This window comes from Hemicordylus capensis, chromosome 2 (genome assembly GCF_027244095.1).
Source record: "Hemicordylus capensis ecotype Gifberg chromosome 2, rHemCap1.1.pri, whole genome shotgun sequence".
Classification (NCBI taxonomy): Eukaryota; Metazoa; Chordata; class Lepidosauria; order Squamata; family Cordylidae; genus Hemicordylus; species Hemicordylus capensis.
The window spans coordinates 269,260,483-269,283,323 of NC_069658.1; the positions used below are offsets into that span (position 1 = coordinate 269,260,483).

Genomic DNA, 22,841 nt, shown 5'->3' on the forward strand with positions numbered 1-22,841 from the left:
CTGACTGGTTGCTTACTAGGGCGGGAGATGGAGGAAGGGAAGCAGTAATGGGTGGTCTACTCAGTGGGGGAGGTGAGTGGAAAGATCCAGCAGGGGCTGGGGAAAGTGACTGAGAAAGGTTGTTTCCAGAACCAGCTGCAAGAGGGGAAATGGAGAGGAAAAGGTTTGGGGGGAGAAAGGAAAAGGCAAGTCAAAAGAGCAGGGGACTGGGGAAGACCAAGAAAGAGAGAGGGAAGTAACTGGATGAGTTTGGGTAATGACAGAAGGATGAACCAATCCAAAGAACTGGCAGGAGATTGGGAGATGCTGGAAACCAGGAAATTGAATCTAAGAAAGAGGTGGTTCCTGGGATTGCCAGGGGCCACCGAGAAAAATGGAGGACTGGCTTAGAGTTCTAGAGATTTAAACTGATGGACACAAGGGGAAAATGTGTGGCTACAGTCACCTATAATGAAAGTGACACCCTGCAGGTACCCTTGGCTGGGAAAATGGGCCAAAATTCACTCTCTAACTTGGGTGGTAAAAACCTGAGCATGAGAGGGTGATCTGCTGGCAGACAGAACAGCTGAATGTCAACGTGTGCCAGGAATGCTACAGGACTTGCTGCATGCTTTCCTGGGTTTTCTGCCTGGCAGAAGTGCCTCTCTTGAGCTCGTGGTTCTTGGGCTGATCTATGGATTGGGGATCTAAACACTTCAAAAATTCTTAAATTAATGTTATAAGAGAAAAATGGGGCAGGAAAATATATGAGTGTTAAGAGATGACTGACTACCCCATCTCTTGATCTGGCAAGGTCATGTGTCTATTACATGCTACACTAACCATTAGCCCTAGGAACACCACCCTTAGATCCATCATGAAGGAAAGAAAGAGTCCATATGCAGTATGCAGGGATAGCACAGGTGAAGGTTTTGATTATGTCTGCCTGCTGCATTTCTGCTAAGCCTCTTCAACTCAGAATCAAAATGGGACAAGAGGCATTCCTTAGGGGATCTCCCAACTGTGTAATGAGGAAGACTGTATACTCATAGGGACACAGAGACCCTTGAGAGGGATTCGGGAAGCCCTAGAGACAGTGAGTACAGCAAACCACGGAAACAAAAACAGGCGGAATAAAATCAGCATGAACTGGAATACAAATGAGTGAGATCTGCGTAGTAGCTGCAATCCGAACCATGCTTGCTAAAAAGTAAGTCTCATTCAACTTAGCGGGACATGCTTCCAAGCAGACAGTCCCTATTTACATGAGCAGTCCCTAGTTTCCAGTAACTGCCCCCCAAATATTAATATCAATTAGGGATGTGCATGAACCTGTTCAGAGGCCCTTTTATGGGCCTCCAAACAGGTTTGAACAACCTGTAGTTTGGCCGGTTTGAAGTGGGGGGGGAAGGACATCTTTAAGGGTGGGGGAGGGTGCACTCACCCCTCCTGCCGCATTTGCCGTACCGGCACTGCACTTTAAAAGGGTTCGGTGGGTGGCAGCATACCTCCCTGCCGCCCCTTTCCCTCGTCGGACCGGAAGTGACAGGAAGTACCTGGCGTGTGTGCGTTCGATGGACACATGTGCGGGCACGCACAGGGGGGTGCTTCCTGTCATTTCCAGTCTGATGAAGGAACGGGGAGGCAGAGAGGTACGCTGTCACCCTACCGGACCCTTTTAAAGTGCCGTGCTGGTGTGGGAAATGTGGCGAGAGGGTTAAGAGCACCCTCCTCCACCCTTTAAGGTGTCCCCCTGGCCTTCGAACCGGCCCCTGCCGGTTCCATGAACATCCCTACTTTCAATATTTTTGTCTTTTGAGTTCCGTGAGTCTTCACTCAGTAGGAGGTTACATCTCAGAGAGCTGAGTGCACATATATAAATGTACACATATATAATAGGGATGTGCGGATCAATTCAGGTACAAATCAATTTGTACCCGAATCTAGCTGATTCGGGTGATTTGGAGACAGAACAAATCATCCCTGTGTTCCATTGGCTAGATTCGGGTTCAAATCGAATCACGCCAGATTCAAATAGAATCGAATTGAATCGAGATTCGGATTGCTCCTATTAATTTCTCCAGATTCCCAGCTTTCTTAAAAAACAAACAAACAAACAAACAAACAAACAAAAAAACTTAGCTCTAGCTCTCGTAGAAGTGGAGTTATGGAGCAAAATCATGGTCACTATTTTTCAAATGTTTGGATTCCTTGGTGTATAATAACTTTTCCTCAATGAATCCCTATGAAGATTCATTGCATACGTTCATTTCTTCTATTCATTTTGATTGTCTTTGGACAGTGCCAACTGTCAACTGCCATGTGCCAACTACACCTCCCTCCCACCCACAAGGCAGTGGGGTACTACTCTGTTCTAGGAATTTTTCCAAATGTTTAGACTCTTTTGTGTCTAATAACTTTTCCTCATAATGAATCCCTATGAGGATTCATTACCCACTTAAGAATCTAAACACTTTAAAAATTCTTAAAATATAAACTGAGTATCCAGTGGCTTGCGGGTTGGGGGAGGGATAGTTGGCACATGGGATGCTATCAATTCCCCACCCCCAAGGCACTGGGGTCAAAATGAACAAAATAAATGAAGGTGTGTAATGAAGACACAAAAGAATCTAAACACTTCAAAAATCCCTAAAAAATAAACTGAGTACCCCACTGCCTTGCAGGGTGGTGGTATAGTTTGTATGTGGCAGTTGACAGTTGGCACTGTCCAATGACAGTCAAAATAAACAGAAGAAATGAAGGTGTGCAATGAATCCTCAAAGGGATTCATTATGAGGAAAAGTTATTATACACCAAGGAATCCAAAGGCTTGAAAAATAGTGACTGCACTTTTTGCTCCATAACTCCACTTCTACAAGGGCTGGAACTTAGCTTTTTTAAAAAAATTAAAGCTGGGGATCCATGTTACAGTTAGGATAGGACACCTTTGAATCTCCATTATTTCTTATAGTAGAAATATACAAAATCAGTAAAACTAAATAAAATCATTAAATATCAAAACAAGTGCCCCATTGCCTTGAACTTTGGGTGATAGTTGGCACCCATAGGGACCTCCCCACTGCCCAAATCTTGTGCCCCTAGGACCTTTATAAGTGGTCCAAATCAATCCAAATCCAAATCAAATTGAATCAAATCCAAATCAAATTGAATCAAATCCAAATCAAATCTGGGGTGATTCAGGGAGGCAGGTTCACACATAAAACAAATCAGGAGTGATCCAATTCAGGTAAATTTTTAAAAATCACTTCATGCACATCTGTAACATATAATGCATAAACAAGAACACTAATATAAGGTATAATGTAGTGCACAATCTTTCATTTCACATGCTGCAGCTGCCATGCCATATATTGAACCACTGATATCCTATCATAGGACAGTTATGTTGTTCTAGCATACAGGGGTGACTCCAGGTTTGGCGGGGCATTGTCATGGGGCCTCTGGAAGGCTGCCTCCTAACTTGTATCCCCTCCTCACTTTAGTGGCACAGCAGGTTTTAAATGTATTTTGCCCTGGTAGCAGCAGAATTAGAAGAAGCAACATTGTTCTAGCTGGGCACCTTGCATCTGCCCCCCCCCCGCCCCAGCCCAATGACACTCCAACATTGCACAGTGATGCACTACATCAGTCAGGAGCATTGGCTAAAATTGCCTAGGTCCCAATCTTCTCTGGGTGGGAAGGGGAAGTGAAGGCAGTGGAGCCATGAGGCCCTCAGAAGCTGCTTGCCCTCCTGTGACAGTGGCCCTGCTAACCAAACCAACCCTCCTGTCTTTTAAAAGCTGTAATAGATTGCAGATAGCACAAAACCATTTTTGGCAGTTCTGTTCAAATGCTTTGGTCTGAGAAACCCGAACCAGTGTGCAGAACCTTTTTTTGAGGCTGGTTCGGTTTGAGTTTGAACTAGTCGATCTGGGCCAGTTTGAATCAAACCTGGTTTGATTTGAGGTTCTGCACACCTCTAATTTGCAGAGTAAATGAATACAGCATACAAAAAGCAGAGTAGAGACTTTGGTACTGTATGATATTGGTGATGGGAAGGCTCAAGTCATGATTCTTGGTGTGAGAATTGTATGTTACAAGCAAATTCCTATTTTCATTTTGAATGCTGATGGAAATGTTTAGAACTGGGCCACTGGAAAACACACAGATGTGGGACCAAATTTTGTTTAGTCCTTTTTTCAGAATAATGAAAAAACAAAACAAAAACAAGGTTTCACAGCACCATTCAGGGGCCTGGGCAAAATCACTAATGGTGGATACACAATGGTCTCTGTTTACTCAGCGATGATCTCAGTGAGGCCCTGCTGTTATACTGAAAAGAGCTCTTCCTATGAAGTTCATGGCAACATCAGAAATGAAAACTATATTTTGCTTTCAAAGGGTATCTCAGCTTAATGCTCTGGGCCCCAGAAGAGTAGCAAAGGAAGAGACACTTCAGATGCAGAAGCACTGAAAAGGAGAACAAAGCAACCAGTGCCAGTAATAAATTATACAGGAGTGAATTGTTATAGAAACTCAACTATCCAAACCATTTTTAGCTCAGAATATAAAACAGCATTTTACAACCCAACACAGCAACTCTATAATCATCAAATTACTCCAACATACAAAGAGCGCCACCAACAATATCAACCTTTTCAAATTGCAGCAGACACATATGCAACAGGGTTATTTTTCCACTGCTGAACAACATGATGCAACCTATTTTCTAATGCACTTACTTCAATAACGCTGAGAAAGAACAACACGTATCAGTATTATTTTGCCATAAAATATACCATCACAAATAACACATCAAGCATTCCCCCCCCCCGCCCAACAGACAAGCTACAAAAGCAAGAGTGGGTGTTGATTAAACAGATTACACCTGAAGGTTGGGAAACAGATTTTTCCTACTGCCTTCTACATCGTATATGATAAATCCCAGTTATGTGCATGCACCTGTGTTTGTAAATAAATATGCTTTTTATCAGCAAACCACCATACCTAGTCATTATACAGCCTGCATTCAACTATTTTGTCAAGAGACAGGTTTGAGATCAAAGGCCCCACATTTTGTTAAATAAAAGATTAATTGCTACACAGCCCTATCTGTTACATTTCCCAAGGGGAATGGGGTCTACTGAGGGCACCACATACTGTTCACAATATGATGAACACACTCATCTTAAACATATAGCCCACACTGTCCTCCTCATTCAGAAGCCATGCACAGGTGTTCAGCTGAGTAGAAATGGAGGAAAGTGTTGTGGCAGTCAGGGCTGCCTCCATGTTTTTTAGGGGGGCCCTCAGCAACTGACCACCATGGGCCCCTCCTACATGCCTAGGCCCCCAGAGTCATTCTGTCACAACTGCATAAAGACTATGGGCACAGAAGTGGTCTCAGAATCAACATGGGCCCTTCTGGAGCTCTGAGGACCCTTGCTCTGCCCCTCACCTCCATGTGTTCAAAAATCCCATGCACACAGCATATAAACACATACAGTTGATACATATAGGTACCTGTAGCCACCTAACCGTGCAGTGGGGAAATGACTTGACTAGCAAGCCAGAGGTTGCTGGTGCAAATCCCCGCTGGTATGTTTCCCAGACACCTATATTGGGCAGTAGTGATATAGGAAGATGCTGAAAGGCATCATCTCAGTGTGCGGAAGATAGCAATGGTAAACCCCTCCTGTATTCTACCAAAGACAACCACAGGGCTCTGTTGGTGCCAGGAGTCGACACCGACTCGAGGGCACTTTACCTTTACCATGCGCAATCCATATCCTGGAAAAATGAGGGATACAGATCATATCAAAATGAGGGCTATAGATCAGATAGTTTTAGAATTAGCTTCTTGTGCAGTGTTCTGCAGCTAGGACATTGGCCATTTTAAGGGTGCTGCTAAGGCTTTTCTATTCACAAGGCTTTTTGTGTCTAGGTGGTTTAGGCTGTAATCCTATACATATTTGCCTGGGACTAAACACCACTGGGCACAGTGCAACTTACTTCTGAATAAATATGCACAGACTTGCACAGTAGGTGATTTTTTACATATTCCTTTTGAGGGGGGCGGTATTGTATTTTACACTTTCGCCCTTGCTTTGAGAATGTCACACTGAAAGGGAAGTTATGCATTCTCTACATAAATAGATTTTACTGGTCAATGACTGAAATAAAAATCTACTAGCCGACCTGCACAGAGCATCTGTGCACTCTTTGGAGCCGGCTGTTTCCCCCCGCCCCATTCTCCCTCACCCTCCCTCCCTCCTGCCCCACTCTCTTGCCCCCTCCCCCTCCCACCCAATTCTCTCCTACCCTCCATCCACCTCCCACCCAATTCTCTCCCACCCTCCAACCCCCTCCCACCCAATTCTCTCCTGCCCTTCCTTTCCCCTCCTGGCCCACTCTCTCCTGCCCTCCCCCCTGCCCCACTGTCTCTTGCCTCCCCCTCCCCCTGCCCTAATCTCTCTTGCCCTCCCCTTGCTCTCCCCCCCGCCATCCCTCTTGTCCTCCCCCCTCCCCTCCCTTCCCCTCCCCGCACTGAGTACCTTACTTCCACTGCCACAGGCCAGGACCTCCTTACCGGGTGGCGGGTGGCCAAAAAGGCCCCCACCGCCGCCGTTCCTCCTCCCGGGCAGCAAACAGGGAAGTTCCGCTGCCCGGTTCCCTCCTGCCCCGGCCTCCCACAGGCGCCTACGCTCCACGGGTGGCTCCGCGGCCGGCCCACTGCCTCGCCTCTGCAGCCGGGCCTGCAGGCCAGCCACAGGGCCAAGTGCTGGCTCTGCAGCCCGCACTTGCCTCCCAGTGCCAGCCATTTCCAGTGGGCCGGCCCGCTGCTGCACCGCCATGGCCAGGCCCACCGCTGCCTCACCTCCGCAGCTGGGGCCGAGTACCGGTTCTGCGGCCTGCCGCTGGCCTCCGCAGCTGCCACTTGCCTCCCAGTCACAGTGCCAGCCAGTCCCAGCAGGCCGGCCCGCTGCCGCCATTGGCCTGCGCCGCAGCCAATCAGCTGGCTTGCCAGGACACACATTCTATGGCACACCCAGGAGAAATAAATATATAGATCTGTCTATCTCTCTACATAAATAGAATAAAAATTAATAAACAAATATAACTGCACATACCTGCATTCATATAATCATCAGTAAATGCAAATCGCTCCTGGATGCACCTTTTAAAACTCTCTCATCATGAGTAAAGGGAAGAGCAATCACCCCTATTCAGCTCAGCACAGCAACCCCCCGGAGGCTGTTGCTGGTGTCTCGCTTGCATTTCCTTTAGACTATGATGTTCATCCTTTACTATGTAAATTGCTTTTTGGACTTTTTTTTGGTCGAAAAACAGTATATAAATATTCTAAAGAATAGTAATAATACTACAAAAATAGCTATAAATATGTATATGTCATGGTTACCCAGTAAATGGGACTAGTGCATAGTTCCAAACAAAAAGGCGCCTGATAATAACAGCTTAAAGGAAATTAAAGAGGCTCCCTGAAGAGATTTATTTATTTATTTATTTATTTATTTATTTATTTATTTAACATATTTTTATACCACCCAAAACTTATGTCTCTGGGTGGTTTACAACAAGATTAAAAAGTAAAACATTAATTTAAAATAAAAACAAAAAAATCTAAAAGCAAGAAATTTAAAAGACAATTTAAAATTTTAAAACAATATTCTAAAAACAACATTAAAACAATCAAAACAATATCAGTTAAAAGCCTGGGTGTACAGATATGTCTTTAAAGACTTTTTAAAAGTTGTCAGAGATGGGGAGGCTCTTATTTCATTAGAGAGCGCATTCCAAAGCTTTGGGGCAGCAACGGAGAAGGCCCGTCCCTGAGTAGCCACCAGATGAGCTGGTGGCAAATGCAGACGGACCTCTCCTGATGATCTCAATGGGCAGTGGGGTTCATAACGAAGAAGACGTTCTCTTAAATACCCAGGGCCCAAGCTATTTAGGGTTTTATAGGTTATGACCAACACCTTGTATTTTGACCGGAAACATATCGGTAGCCAGTGTAACTCCTTCAATACGGGAGTAATATGGTCTCTCCTAGATGAACCAGAGACCAGCCTGGCTGCCACATTCTGGACCAACTGTAGTTTCCGGACTGTGTACAAGGGCAGCCCCACATAGAGCACATTGCAGTAATCCAGTCTGGAGGTTACCAGCAGATGTACCTGTTTTGAGGTCGTCTGTGTCAAGAAATGCACGCAGCTGGCGTATCAGCCAAAGCTGACAGAAGGCACTTCTGGCTATTGCCTCAACCTGGGACACCAAGGAGAGACTTGGATCCAGAAGCACCCCTAGACTGTTTGGCAGAATTTAAAACTAATGATATCTTGCCTGTGACCCTCTAGTCAAGACTCTCATTTGGGACTGAAGACAAGTAACCTGGGGCTGGGACAAAACAGTTTTGGGACCCTCTTCCTGGAACCTCCCAAAATCTGTCAATATGAACCCAATAGTTTGTGGGGGGGTTTGGGAGTGGTGCTCAGCCTTATAGGACCCCAAGGCAGCTTGCTTCCTTCCCTCCCCAATCCCATCCCTACTCTCATCTATTCCAATTTCCAGCAAAAAGAGCAGGACATCTCTTTACACCTTCTCCTAGTAAACCAACAATGTTGTGGCATGATCAATTCAAAAGCAAATCTTGTACTTTACTATGGACAGTTCGATATTTCTTGCTTACTATCGCTCTGGGCTTTTTTTATTGATCAGATCACCTCAAGGCTATTAAGCTTATTAATTAAATGTTGATTTTTTTTTTCCTGGAGAGTATACAAGGAGATAAATGTCTCACAAATAAACTCAGAGCTCACAGAATGCAGCAAATCCCATGATTTACAAGTCATTTATCTCTGTTTTTTCTTCCCTGCCCAGGGGGGAAACCCAGTAATTATAGCCATCTTACATGGCAATTATCAAATGTGCAATAGCATGAGCTCTCTTTCTCTCCTACCCCCACTTTTCAGGAAAATACCTGGCATTTATTGGCCTGATACTTATTTATTTATTTTTATTTTATTTTAACGTTTTTTATATCCCACTCTTCCTCCAAGGAGCCCAGAGCGGTGTACTACACTATGATGAGTCCATTTCCAACATTTGATATAGTTCCATGTATTGCTTGCTCTCTGTTACTCAAGGGCAGCTCCAGGATGTCATTTGGGAAGCCAGGAGGGGGCTCAGAGGAGCCCCACATCTGATGTCTCTGCTGGCTCTGCCATGGCCACTGCTAAAAGTTCAGAATACCCTTTCTCTCACCCATCCCCCAGCAGCCTTTAGGATAGGAATTAGGGAATGTTCCCTTTACTTGTATAGGGGAATCCCTGCAGGCTTGGAGGTAGGCTGGTGGCAGCCCGTGTTCGACCATTGCTGAGGGCCTCTCGATCCTCCCCCCACATCTGATGTCAGACACAGGGGTGTGCTCACCCTCCCAAACAGGGCTGTGCGGCCCCATTTGGAAGGAAGATCTGTCTGTGCTGCAGTGGGAAGCACGGGCCGATTTCACTCCCAAACAAACGCCCCCTGACAATGCAGCGCAGGCTGATTTTGGTCCCAAATAACACCCCCTGCGTCTGACGTCTTTGAACCTGTTAGCCCAGTGGTGGCTCTGCCCCTGAATCCATGCCACATTCTGCTTTACAAGTATCCTGGAACCGGCCTGCAAATTGGTTCAGTCCGGTTCAGCTGAACCCGAGACCAGATCGGACTGAGTTGGTTCAAATCTGGTCCAGATTCGAACCAAAATAGCCAATGGGAAGCTCACACATCCCTACCTCTAGATTCACACATCATTCAGGTATTGGAAGAGGCAGGGGTGCCACATTCAGCATTATGCAAGTGAACAGTTGCCCAAGGGTGGGTGTGGGCTGTGCAGGGGTGTGAACTTGTGTAGTGCTGGTTGTAGTAGCGCGACCTCCACTTACACCACCTGAACATAAGGGCAGAGATTGCCTGCCCATCTTGACATCTTCATTGCATTTGGTGACAGTTTGTCCAGCCAGGGTCCTGGGTCTAGGCAAGAGCTTGAAGAAGGAGTTACTGACAGAGGGAGTGTGACTCTGCAGATCCTTTTGGATCTCTCGGCAGTTTTCGATACCATCTACCATGGTATCCTTCTGGGTCCCTTGAGGGAGGTGGGATTAGGTGACACTGTTCTACAGTGGCTCTGTTCCTACCTCTGCAGGGGCAGAGTCACCCCAGCCACACCCTCTGCATTTGATGTCAGACTCAGGGGTGTGTGGCGCACTCGCAAATGGAGACTCATGCCCCGTTTGCAAGCATATCTGGCCAGCACCACATTTGCAGTGTGGCTGGGAGTGGCTATAATAATAATAATTGTTATTATTAGCTGGTGTCCCCTTCCTTCCAAGTAGGTTCATTGGGGGGAGGGGACTCTGAGCAGCAAGGTGAGCACTTTGGCTCCAAGGTGGGAGTTTGGCCCCAGTCTGGTACTGCCTTTGTTCCTTGGGTCCCAGGGGAGGGGATTCTAGGCCCCTATTCTTATTTTTATTTATTTTATTTATTTAACACTTTTCTCTACCTCCCAAAACTCACGCCTCTGGGCAGTTCACATTTCTGATGTTCTCTCTAACTCCACCTCCTGCTCTCCACAGTTGCAGGATTTGCCTGAAGTGACACATGCTGTACTTGCACTTGTGGAGATACTCTTCTTCTGATTAAAATGCAGGGGTGCCCTATAGTATGCTGTTCACAGGAAGAATCTCTCCATAAGTACAGGGGTTGTCTCTTCAGGCAAATGCTGGAATTGTGGAGAGCAGTGGGGCAAGGTTTCAGAGCATGCTGCAGCAAGGGCAGACTCTGAAAACCTGCACACTCTTGTAGACATGTACAGCAGCCCCACTTTCATTATGTTTGTACAGGGTAGCAAAGTAAGTTTATTAACTGGGTTCTATGCTGCTCCTTAGCAGAGCTCTTAATGAAGGCAAATAGCACATTTTTCTCCTAGGCCAAGGTGGAGTTCGGTGGTTTCTTGTATTTAAGAAAACAGTGCACAGTTAGTCAAAGTTAAAGCAAACTTAGTCAAAATTGAACAGGGAACAAGAACTACTGCCATTAGCACTACCACTACTACTTATATGTCACTTTTCAACAAAGTTCTCTCATTGGTTTACATAGAACAACAACAACAACAACAACAACAACCTGGTTCCCCCATCCCAAAAGGGCTCACACAGTCAATGAAGAAACACAAGGGAGCAGGGCTGGTCTGCGCCCTGAGGCAAAGTATGACTTTTGCCTTCCCTGCGTTTAACGTTATATTCTGTAATGGACATGATGTAATTTCAACTAAATGTAGAGAGGTGCCAAAGTCATACTTGAGGCGGGGGTGGGGGCAGTGGAGGAGGAGGAGGAGGAGGAAGAAACCTTTTAAAATCTGTAAGACCATCTGTAAGACCTGCGCTGTTGCCCAGCTCTACACTCCCCCCCATCTCTGCCACTTATCTGGTCAATGTGCATGCAAAGTGGCCATTAAAGCGATAGGCCTGTTTTTCGTGCACATTGGCCAGATGAGCAGCAGGGATGGAATGCACAGCGGGTGCAGAGCAGACTCCACACAGAGCTGGGCGTGGGCAGCAGTGTTCCCTCTAACAGAAAGTCCCAGATGTTGTTGACTACAAATCCCAGAATCCCCAACCAAAGGCCATTGCAGCTGGGAATGCTGGGAGTTGTAGTGAACAACATCTGGGAATCCCTATTAGAGGAAATGCTGGTGGACAATAGCATTTTATGGATTTGTAAAGGCATATTTTCCTTCCTCACTAACGCCCAGCCACCACTGCCCCAGCCACCATGCAGAGGGCAGCCATTCACAGTGGGGTGGCAGCAGGGGTGGTGGAATGAGTGGCCTGGGCCTGCCCTGCACCACTCCAAGAATTGCTGGCCTAGGTAACTGCCTAAGTTCACCTAGTAGATGAGCAAGCCCTGTTAGGGAGACACCAGCAACAGCCACTGGAGGGATGCTGTGCTGGGGTCAAATGAGGCCAATTGCTCTCCCCTTGCAAAATCTAAGAGAGCTACCACTTTGAAAGGTGCCTCTTTGCTTAGTCAGCAGGGGACAAAGAAACAACCAGGAAGGCACCTCTCCCCACTATAGGTTATTGATTTCTGGGGGCTTGCCCTTTCTAAGGCAAAGTTGGAAACAGAATACTGAGTGGAAGGCATGCAAAATATTCAGAAACCAGGCAGAACTTTAAACTTGGGAGCAGTTCTTAATAAACAACTGATCCCCCCAACCGGTTCAGGTTCTCATTATTCAAGAATACAGCAGACTTCTATTCCTTTCAAAAGCTCTTGTTTTCTGTACACAACAACATAGCTACAGCAATCATCTCTTTGAAGAGGTAATGCCATCAGCAGGATGTGTGAATGGTTTAGGATGGCACAAATAACTCAGGAAGTTCTAGAGATCAGCAGAAAAACATCAGAGAGACAGAAGGCCTGAATGGGGCAGGCTAATATAAAAGGGTCTATATAAGTCAGGCTCTGACACCCCTCTAGACAAATCAGCCATGGTTACTGCTTTTCACTACTCATATTTGCAATTAAGCCCAAGCCGCCCCTGAAGGATTCCGGAAAACAAGGCAGCAAGCTCCATTTCACCCTCGGGAAATCTATTCAAACTACAATGAAAATATGCAATTATTTCAAAAAATACATATTGTGCAACTAAAAAAGCTATTTCTTGGGTGAACACAGCATAATGATTTTCCTTGAAGGTTTTCACTACTTGAAGAAACTTACCCACAGAGCACAGCCATGCTCCGAATATCCTGAACATGGGAGGCTGGCTAGTACCTGGGTGGTGAACCTGCACATGGATGCCTAAAGGAGAACAGGCAACCTGGACAAAAACATGAAGGTCTACCAGCTTGGTCATGGGGAAGAGCCAGACCTGCACTCCTGCTCTGTCTCTGCTTGGTGCACATCTTGATAGGCCAGAGAAACAAAACTGCACCAAGGCAAGCCGTTGATTGGGGACTGTAATGCACATTAGAGCGGTACTATGAAGCTAACCCACACTGAGATAAACTGCTGGCCCAAATCTTATCAAATGTGTAGACCACCCAAACTTCCATCTCTGGGTGGTTTACAACAACATAAAACAAATTAAGAAAATAAAAATAAAAACTTAAAATGATTTAAAACCACAATCCAGTTAAAAAGCTTGGGTGAAAAAATAAGTCTTTAGGGACTTTTTAACCATTGTCAGAGGCAGGGAGGCTCTTAGTTCAGCAGGGAGCACATTCCAGAGTATTGTCTACACAGAGGCATCTATCCCAGTATTGTGAACACAGAGGCAGGAGTCTTTCCAAGAACTACAAAAGCAGGGATCTTTTCCATTACTTGTTACCTTATCCAACTGGAAAGGCCAGGGTTTTAAGCTGGGACCTTCTGAATACAAGCATGTGCTCTCTCATTGAGCAATGACCCCAGTGGCCTAATTGCCAAAAACATGACCACCAACAGTCAAATAGTGGACATAGACTTGTTATTGGTGATATATTGGCCAACATGATGTGCAGCATTCACGCACTGGAATGCTCCATGCCAGGGCTGCTGCAGACGTTCAGGCAGCCCTGGTGTTGTTTAGAATGACCACTTGCACAAGCAGCACTGCCACAGTTATTCCCACTGGGGCAAATGGGAAGAACTGCAATGGTGCTGCTTGTACAATTGGTCATTCTGAACAGTGCCAGGGCTGCCTGCATGTCTGCAGCAGTCCCGGCATGGAGCATTCTGGTGTTTGAATGCTGTATATCAATCTGTTTCCAGGCCCAGTTCAAAGTGCTGATTTTAACCCTCAAAGCCTTAAACTACTTGGGACCAGGTAACCTGAGAGAGAGCATCATGCACTATAAGAACATAAGAACAGCCCTGCTGGATCAAGCCCAAGGCCTATCTAGTCCAGCATTCTGTTTTACACAGTAGCCCACCAGATGCCACTGGAAGCCACAGGCAGGAGTTGAGGGCATGCCCTCCCTCCTGCTGTCACTCCCCTGCAACTGGTACTCAGAGACATCCTGCCTTTGAGGCTGGAGGTGGCCTTTAGCCCTCCGATTAGTAGCCGTTGATAGACCTCTAGTTGGCTGCCACCACATCTTGTGGCAGAGAATTCCACAAGTTGATTATGCGTTGTGTGAAAAAATACTTCCATTTGCTGGTGCTAGATTTCCTGGCAATCAATTTCATAGGATGACCCCTGGTTCTAGTGTTGTGTGAGAGGGAGAAGAATTTCTCTTTCTCCACTTTCTCCACACCATGCATGATTTTATAGACCTCTATCATGTCTCCCCGCAGTCGTCTTTTTTCTCGCATAGTCTTCACTATGCAAGAGCACCTGAGAGAATGCCTATGTCCCAACTCAAGATCTTTTTCAGAGGTCTTGCTCTGAATGCCCCTGCCAAATGAGGTGAAGTGGGTGGCTAGCTCCTTTTTGGCAGTGGCATCCCAACTATGGAATAGCCTCCCCAGTGAGGCTCTCCTGGCATCATCCCTTTGTTCTTTTAGATGCCAAGTGAAGACCTTTCTGTTCTCAGGTTTTTTAAAATTGATTTTAAAAAAGTTTTTTAACTTTTTGTATTCTATTTTCTATTTTCCATTTTAGATTGGTTGTCTTGTTTTATGTGTTTTTATTGGATGTTTTTCATTGTTGTGTTGTGTTGTTGTGAGCTGCCCAGAGAACAATTTGTTATGGGGTGACTAACAAATAAAGTTGTTCTTCTTCTTCATCATCATCATCATCTTGTGTTAGCCATTATTTTAAATATTGTTATTACTAATATTTCTATTATTATCATTAATCATGTGTATAGCATTGCAAATTCACAAAGTTGTGTTTCAGCTGTACCTTATATGCTCAACAAAAGCAACCTTTGGGGCAGATTTGTATTCATCCCCCCCCCACCCCAAATGGACTGAGATACAACCAAAGCCACATGATGACTCTACATCAGAAATGGGATTTGGACCCAGCCCTCCTGGATCAAAGTCCAAGTCTGCTGGAGCAACAATATAACATTTAAAACATTATTGTGAGACATGTAGTCAGGTAGGCTACTATTGTTCTCATTTTATTTATTTATTATTTATTTAATTTATATACTGCCCTTCCAAAATGGCTCAGGGCGGTTTACAATTAAAACAACTCATAAAACAATGAAAAGCTAAAACAAATTAAAAACAATAAAACAACTAACAATTTAAAAACATTTTAAAACAAGAATTAAACATTGTCCCCAGACCCCAGCTCAAGACGACACGTAGAGTTAATATGGATGAAAAGGGCCACAACTTTATTAACTATTACACAGACATGGCAGACTGGAACACCAGGTGATTAATCACCCTTAGAGAACAGTGCGAGCCAATAGAAGCAGGTCAGAACTCTGAAGTCCTACCCAGCACCCTACTGGGCGACACACCCTGGCTCGGGAATGGGCAGGTACACTCCACCCAATTCCTTCAAAGCCGACCCCCGCTTCTGTAAGAGAGGATCTGGATACTTCTAGGCATTCGTCCACCCCGGACCGCACAGCCCAAAGGTTGGAGAAGTCCTGAAGCAGGGTTCATTTTCCATTGGCTTGCACATTTATCATGGACAGCCTCCATTTTCCAGTACCTGTTCCAGGAAAATCACTATCTTGATTTTTATCTTTTGTGTGTGCCTTTTTATTGTCAGTTGCTGACATGAGGAATATTACTCAAAGTAGTCCCACTGAAAATTAAAAGGACAAGTTAGACAATGCTTACCACTATTATGAAAATTAATATACCATTTTCCAACAAATGTTGTCAAAGCCATTTATGTAAGGGGGGAAATACCATACATAAGATGGTTCCCTGTCGCAAAAGGGTCCACAATCTAAAAAGAATTGTAAGATAGTCACTAGCAACAGCCAGTGGAAAAAAATGTTGTGCTGGGATAGCTACTCTCCCATGTTGAATATAAGAGAATCACAGCTTTATAAAGATGCCTCTTTGCTCAGCAGGGATTGCTAATTTGTCCTTGTAATTTCAATTGGATTATTCGGAGTAATTTACCTCCTTAGCCCCTGGCTAGAATTGTCACAATTCTTCAAGATTTAGTCTCTCTGAACTTTCTAAATGTTAAATCTCTGAAGGCCAAACTAGATGTGACATGAAAACTACATTCTTGTCTTGAAAAGCAGCTATAGGTAGGATTGGATCAGGGCCACAGTGTGTAGGGAGAGATGTTTGACCCTTCTCCCATAACAAGTTCCTAACTTAAATCACTCCTGAAGCTGCTATTAGCTGAGGAAGGGTAACATGTCTGGAACCTGATTCTTTTCATAAATCACCAATTCTCCTAATGGAGAGAGACTCTAGATGCTCTCCGAATGTACTTACTTACAGCATGCAATGTGAGTTTGGAAGTCCTGCCCCGGTGTGTCTCTGGCATGTCAATCACTCTCCCGCCCGGGCTCTTCACACTTAAGGCATTCGTCTGAAGAGGTGAACACCCTAAGCATGATCGTATCACTTGCCCTAGTCTGCTGATCACAGAAATGTCAGTGATCATGATTAGGACGCTTGCCTCTTCAGACGAATACCTTAAGTGCAGACGGCCTGGGCGAGAGGATGACTGACGGGCAGGCAGGACTTCTAAGCCTGCATTGCATGCTGTAAGCATGTACATCAGGGGAACTCAGAACGAATGAACAGGGCTTATGTCTCACCCAGATTTAATTATTGTAAATAATAGTGAAAGGGACTCAGTATTAGATCTTTGGTATTAGAACTGGGGTTTTACAAGTGTGCTGGTGAACTGTTGGAAAGTATGCCAAAGGTCCGCATTTATGGAAGGCAGACTGCATGTGAGTAGTGCACACACAATCTCTAACTCTGGGAGAATGGCTGCAGCAGCAGGTGCTAGATAGAAGGCAGGCCCACTCAATTTAGCCCCTCCCCAGCATTTTTTGGACTACAACTCCCATAATCCCCAGCCACAGTGGCCAATAGCCAGGGATTATGGGAACTGTAGGCCAGTATCTGCAGGAAGGCCAAAGTTGAGCAGCCCAGATATAAAGAGTAGCCCCACGCTACTGAATGGATTGGTTATTAATTACACTTCCATCATCTTACTTCCATCATGGAATTCAAGAAAGCATCCATAGGGTTTCCAAGCGGACTCCCACCCAGCTACCAACTTCTCTTCACAATGGTTGCTGCATCATGTTCCTTCAGACCATGCTAACCAGTGTGGTGATTTAATCTTCTGCTGCTAGATGGTCAATTTGTCAACCTTTGCCACCGGTAGAATTCACTGCCGGTTTGATTAAATATTATAACAGACCTGAGAAGCACTCCAATGGCCATAACAACTATCAGTCTTTTCCTGAGAGCACTGCAGTGTCATTAGAACTGAATTGCGAGTAGGTGTGCAACCTCCAGGGTCCTCCCCTCCCCCCGCCCGCCACTTTAGCAATAAGGCTGGAACAACAAACGCATTTCATTTTGAACAATTAATGTCACTGTGTTTTAAAAAAAAAGACTTCCTGCAAAGAGCTAAATATATTAAGCATCTTTTAAAAATATTCTGCATGCTTTATGAGAAAACTTGTGTGGAAACAAGGAGCATGATTTTTTGCTTCCAAGAGCAATACATTTTGCATTCAGAAAACGAAAACTGTAACCCCTCCCGAGTGACTTGCTCATTTCCTTGATTTAATGCAAAACACCACCTCTTTCCCCCTTCTCCTCCATGATTGTTGCTAAGATTAATACTCCGTATTCATTAGCAATCAAACAAAGTAGCAAGGGTTACACTGTCTTATAACTGCACATTTTCAAAACTTCTTATTAAAATGGATTTCTTTTAAACAGCAAGATTTTATTCCCTTTTTCCTGAGCCTGGAATAACAAAACAAATCCAAACCCAGAACCCTGATACTAAATAGCAGGGTGAATAATTAAAATAAATATACGTTTCTTCAAATGCTGCACTTTATCTACAGCACTTATATGACCCCCTCGACATTACCATAATTATATGTAAGCTTCTCGCGAGGTTTAATGTGTGAATTTGCATTCTGAGGAAGGTAATAAAATTATCCACACTTTACTGATGGGAAGATGAGATAAGGAATTTCTAAAAAGAAGTTGAGAGACAGTGAGGCTGTTCACATAATTGAAAATTGGGTAGGAGGAAACTAGGTAGGAGGAAGGAGAAGTGATTGCGTGGGAGAGAGGAGCTGGGTAGGCCAGCATTGTTCTACCCAGTTGTTTGCTGGATATCCTACGTAGTTCTTTGCTCTCACCCAACCAAAAACTGGGAGCATGCACAGTTCCCCGGCCTGGGTAGGACTCTTCTCCTACCCAGTTTTTGGTTGTGTGAACAGCCTCAGTGTGTTGGTGACCTAGTTTCAAAGTTCAAATGTTCAGTTCTGGATGAGTTCCTAGGGCATGGTTCAGACAATCAGACTGGTGGTAACATCTTTCACAGGGCAAGGAGTATTTGTGCCATGTGAGTACATAAGCTCAGCTCAGCACAGTGTGTGTGTGTGTGTATGACATCTTGTGTGAACTGAGTGAATTGCTCATACAATGTACAGGCAAGCCATGTTACTTGAAGAACCTCTATTCACAGCTCAGTGTATTCGTGGTGTCTAATTGACACCTGATTTCATGGTTAAAACCCATGTATCCATGGTTCCTAGAAAGCAAAAAGTGACCACAGGGATCACTTCTGGCCGCCATTTTGTCAGGAGTCATTTTGTGACTCATTACTTTTTTAAAGGTGGCATTGTTTCTACAATTTTCCAGTTTGGGGGGCATTTTGTGGTTTGGGGGCGGCATTCCTGGGCTCATGTAGACTCCATGGATAATAGTATAGTAAACATTTTCAATTATTTTTGCCGGGTTTTTAAAAAACTATTTTTTTGTTTTGTCCATACTGGAACCTTCCCACCCCCCACCCCCGTTTTCCATAGGCATAATGCCTCATTACTTGTGGTAGTAGATGAGGAAGGAACCCCTGAGAGTAATGGGGTTTGCCTGTACATGAATCATCTGATCCAATTATCCTTTCACCCTCTTTGGGTGAACTTTGGTCCCCATGAAGTCTATTCCACTCTAAAGCATTTCTTCCAGGCCTCACTACGGCTGATGGTGCTCCTACCAGAAAGGAGAAGCATTGTAGGACTTATGAGTTGTGATGTATTTATTCCATCACCATCACTTTTTTTAGCTTTCTAAAAAAATCTTGAAACAGAGCTAGCCTTTTTAAAGCAAGGAAATGTCTAGGAAAGCTTGTGTGATTATTTTATTTATGTATTTTGAAATTTCTAACTGGCCTTTCCATGGAAGTATGCAAGAAGGTGCACAAAAAAAGTTTTTAAATACCAACATGAAAACCCAAGCAACAACAAAATCAAGAAAATCAGAACAGCAAAAGATAAAGCAGAATCACAGTACCACTGATTTTTTTGTACAGTTCCAAAAAAGCTTCAAACCAAGCCCTATGCTTAGCAAAAATATATAGGATGAGTTTACACAATCCACAAATAGGTAGGAGGGAACCAGACAGAGGCATATCTAGGGGAGAGGGGGCCTGTGTTCATCCCTTTCTCTGGCGGCCCCCCAGAGTGAGGGAGATAATGAAGAAAATAGGGAGGGGTGGAGCTGAAGGGCCCTCAGGAGCTGGGAGCCCATGTTCTTTGAACCCTTTCGCTCAATTATAGCTATGCCCCTGGAACCAGAGGCTCTCGGGGAACATAAGCTCCCAGTGGGCATGTCATGCAAATATGCCAGAGTCCAGTTTCCAAATTCTGCACCCAACATTCACTTCAAACTTCTGTACCCAAGATTTGAAGAAATTTTGCCAGACGTCCAGCACTGTTGCTGTGGATAATGAGTGGCAGAACCACTGTCATTTTTGTGGAATGGTTGACTCCGCATTTTAAAGTTTATTTTTTGAATACTGTACTTATTTACTTGAAATTTTGCATGTTCCATGTCCACATTAGGGACTATCAACTCTGTTGTTTTCATCCCATTCTGCAAATAAATAAGGAAACTATAGCCATTTTGATTATTCTCCATTATAGAATATTAATATCCGGATTCAAGTAGGGAAGGCCATCCATGCACCAAATTGAATAATATAAGTGACCATTGAATAGTATAAGTGACCATAGTTATCTGCAGTCCCAAAACCTGCAGTTTTGTGCATCCACAGTTGGGCAACGGATACCTCAGTATTTGTGCTTTAAAAAATAGTAGGAATTCACCTATAAATGGTTCCTAGGTGGCCAGAAATTACCTTGGAGGACATTTCCAGTCACCATTGTGCTGAAAGGAGCCATTTTGAGGTTCTTTTGTAAAGTGATTTTTTGCAGTAAATAACCAGACTTGGGGTTTGGGGGAGGCATTGCTGGAGAGCTGGAGATCTGCAGAGCCTGATATGGCACTTTATTTCTATTATTTCTGCCTTTTCCTGCCTTTTTAAGCCCTTTAAAAAAAAAAACCTCCAGGAACCTAACCCTCCAATTTGCATAGCCTCAAGATTTCATTATCCATGGTTCCACCATTATCTGTAGCCAAGTACTGAACCCCCATAGACAATGAAGGCCACCTGTACATGCTCCGAATATCCATACCGAAATTACACACTTGCCTATTGCCTACCTATAATACCCTTTTGTAGACTGGCTTTCCTAATCACCAGCAGCATCTCTGCCTAGTGTATATACTAGTGCATCACACAGAGAGAGTGGTTTTATTGTATAATTATGCTTCACTGATATATTGCAAGCTGTTGAGATTAGAAGGTAAGGCAAGGCAAGCAAAGGAAGGAAAGGAAGAAAACAGTTTGTATAAGGATCTGCCCACTCCACTGAAGTGAATATAGGTAGGAGATCTCCCATGTTCATGCTGGTCACCCATCTCTATGAGGGAACACTAGTTTGGGGCATAGATATATGTGACTACAAGTGTCAATAGGACCTCATATGATAATATTATGATGACAGTACATAAAGATAACTTGTATCTTTATGCTTTCCAGTATACTTGCAAAAACCAAGATTCATGCCTTTAGTCAAAGTCATACAGAAATGTGTGGCAAAGCATAGGATTTATTCTAAATCTATAGAGATTTATGCATATCCTGTGGACTCCAGAGGGTTACATATGCACATCATTTATCTAAATGGGCAACATTGCTTACTCTGCAAAATGCACAAGTACCTAGCACAGCAAAAGCAGAAGGCAGGAAGAAATCCATGCTGCTGCAGAGTCTGGCAGATTGTGCCCTTTGTACATGATAGCCCATGTGGCAGTATTACGTAGTTCCCCTTTGTATCATATGTAAATAATACAACAGATAAAATAAGCCATACATGATGGAAACCAGCAGTGTAAAGACTTGCTTACAGTGACAAGGACAATGACTAATAAAGCTAGTAAAGACTAGCTTTACAATTAAAGTATTGAAGAGAGAATATCAACAATAGAAAAAGCAGAAACTGAAATGTATGAAAGTTAATGCTCAAGACAGCTCACAATGCTGCTTTATTCTAATGAGAGAAATCTCATTGGAAGAGAAGTCTGATTATTCAGAAAGGCATGGAAAGGCTGCTGCAGATGATAGGAGTGACAGAATGCCAACAGTGTTAAAAAGTCGTCAAAGGTACACAGCAGATAGATCACCAGTGGTAGAAATGGAAGCAAAGATGTGGTTGATTTCTAAAGAGGGTACAGGGCATGGAGCATCTTCAGTAGGCTCCACAAATGATGGTGAACACATCCATTAATCTACATCTACATTCTTATAAAATAGTTTCTCTTGTGGTAGCAAGCATGAATTGTCCCCTTTGCTAAGCAGGATCTACCCTGATTTGTATTTGAATGGGAGACTATATGTGAGCACTGCAAAATATTCCCCTTAGGGGATGGGGCCACTCTGGGAAGAGCAGAAGGTTCCAAGTTCCCTCCCTGGCATCTCCAAGTTAAGGCTGAGAGGGATTCCTGCCTGCAACCTTGGAGAAGCTGCTGCCAGACTGTGCAGACAAACTGAGCTAAATGAACCAATGGTCTGACTTGGTATATGGCAGCTTCCTATGTTCCTATGACTTCCTACGAGGGAATATGTATACAAAGGTGGGCAAAGGATCCTGGGGTATGGTCCACCATAACAAGAGAGGATGTTGTGATGGCAGACCCAGTGGAAGCAGCCCCAGGAACCTCCAACACACTCCCACCCCCTTGTTGACTTGCCGGCTGGAGATTAGTCTTCTCATGAGAGGGCCAGTCCACTGGGGAGGACCAGGGTCCCAGTGGGCCTCAGTACTCCACCGGACTGTGACCTCATGAGTTAGGCTATGCAAACCTAGGAGACCCCCATTGCATGGGGGCCCCATTCTCACTGGTGAATAAAAGAGCTCAAGATCTGTACCTCCCCCTTGCCACTAAACCCTTACATGTTCTGATGCCTTGCTGGCTGCTCCACGTGTCGGGGTGTGGGGCTTCAGTGGCTCCTGGCGACCCGTCTGGTCATACAAGAATAAACATTCATATTTGCCAGAATGGTGGGGGGAGTGCTTCTAGGCAGCATTTGCCAAGAGGGGGAATGGAGAAGTTGGGGTGCCCTTGCCCCATGCTTGCATGGTTAAAGTGTCAAGGCTGTGCGGCATTAGCCTTCCGGCCTGCATGCACCAGCGGATTAGGACAGAGGCAGAGGAAAATTTGAGGAGCAGCAGCTCCTCAAATTTTGCCATGCCTCTGTCAGAAGCGGCAGAGGGCAAGAGGAAAGTCTCCCTTCTGCCTCCTTTACTTCATTTTTTAAAAGCCACGGCGGC

General features: G+C 44.6%; 1 protein-coding gene across 1 annotated transcript in view; it reads right to left on the reverse strand.

Moving 5' to 3' along the window:
* LOC128345635 (bis(5'-adenosyl)-triphosphatase-like) overlaps positions 1-22,841 on the reverse strand; it is a gene marked incomplete at its 5' end in the record, with an annotated part of 348,887 nt that overhangs the window by 85,070 nt on the left and 240,976 nt on the right. The window lies entirely within an intron of this gene.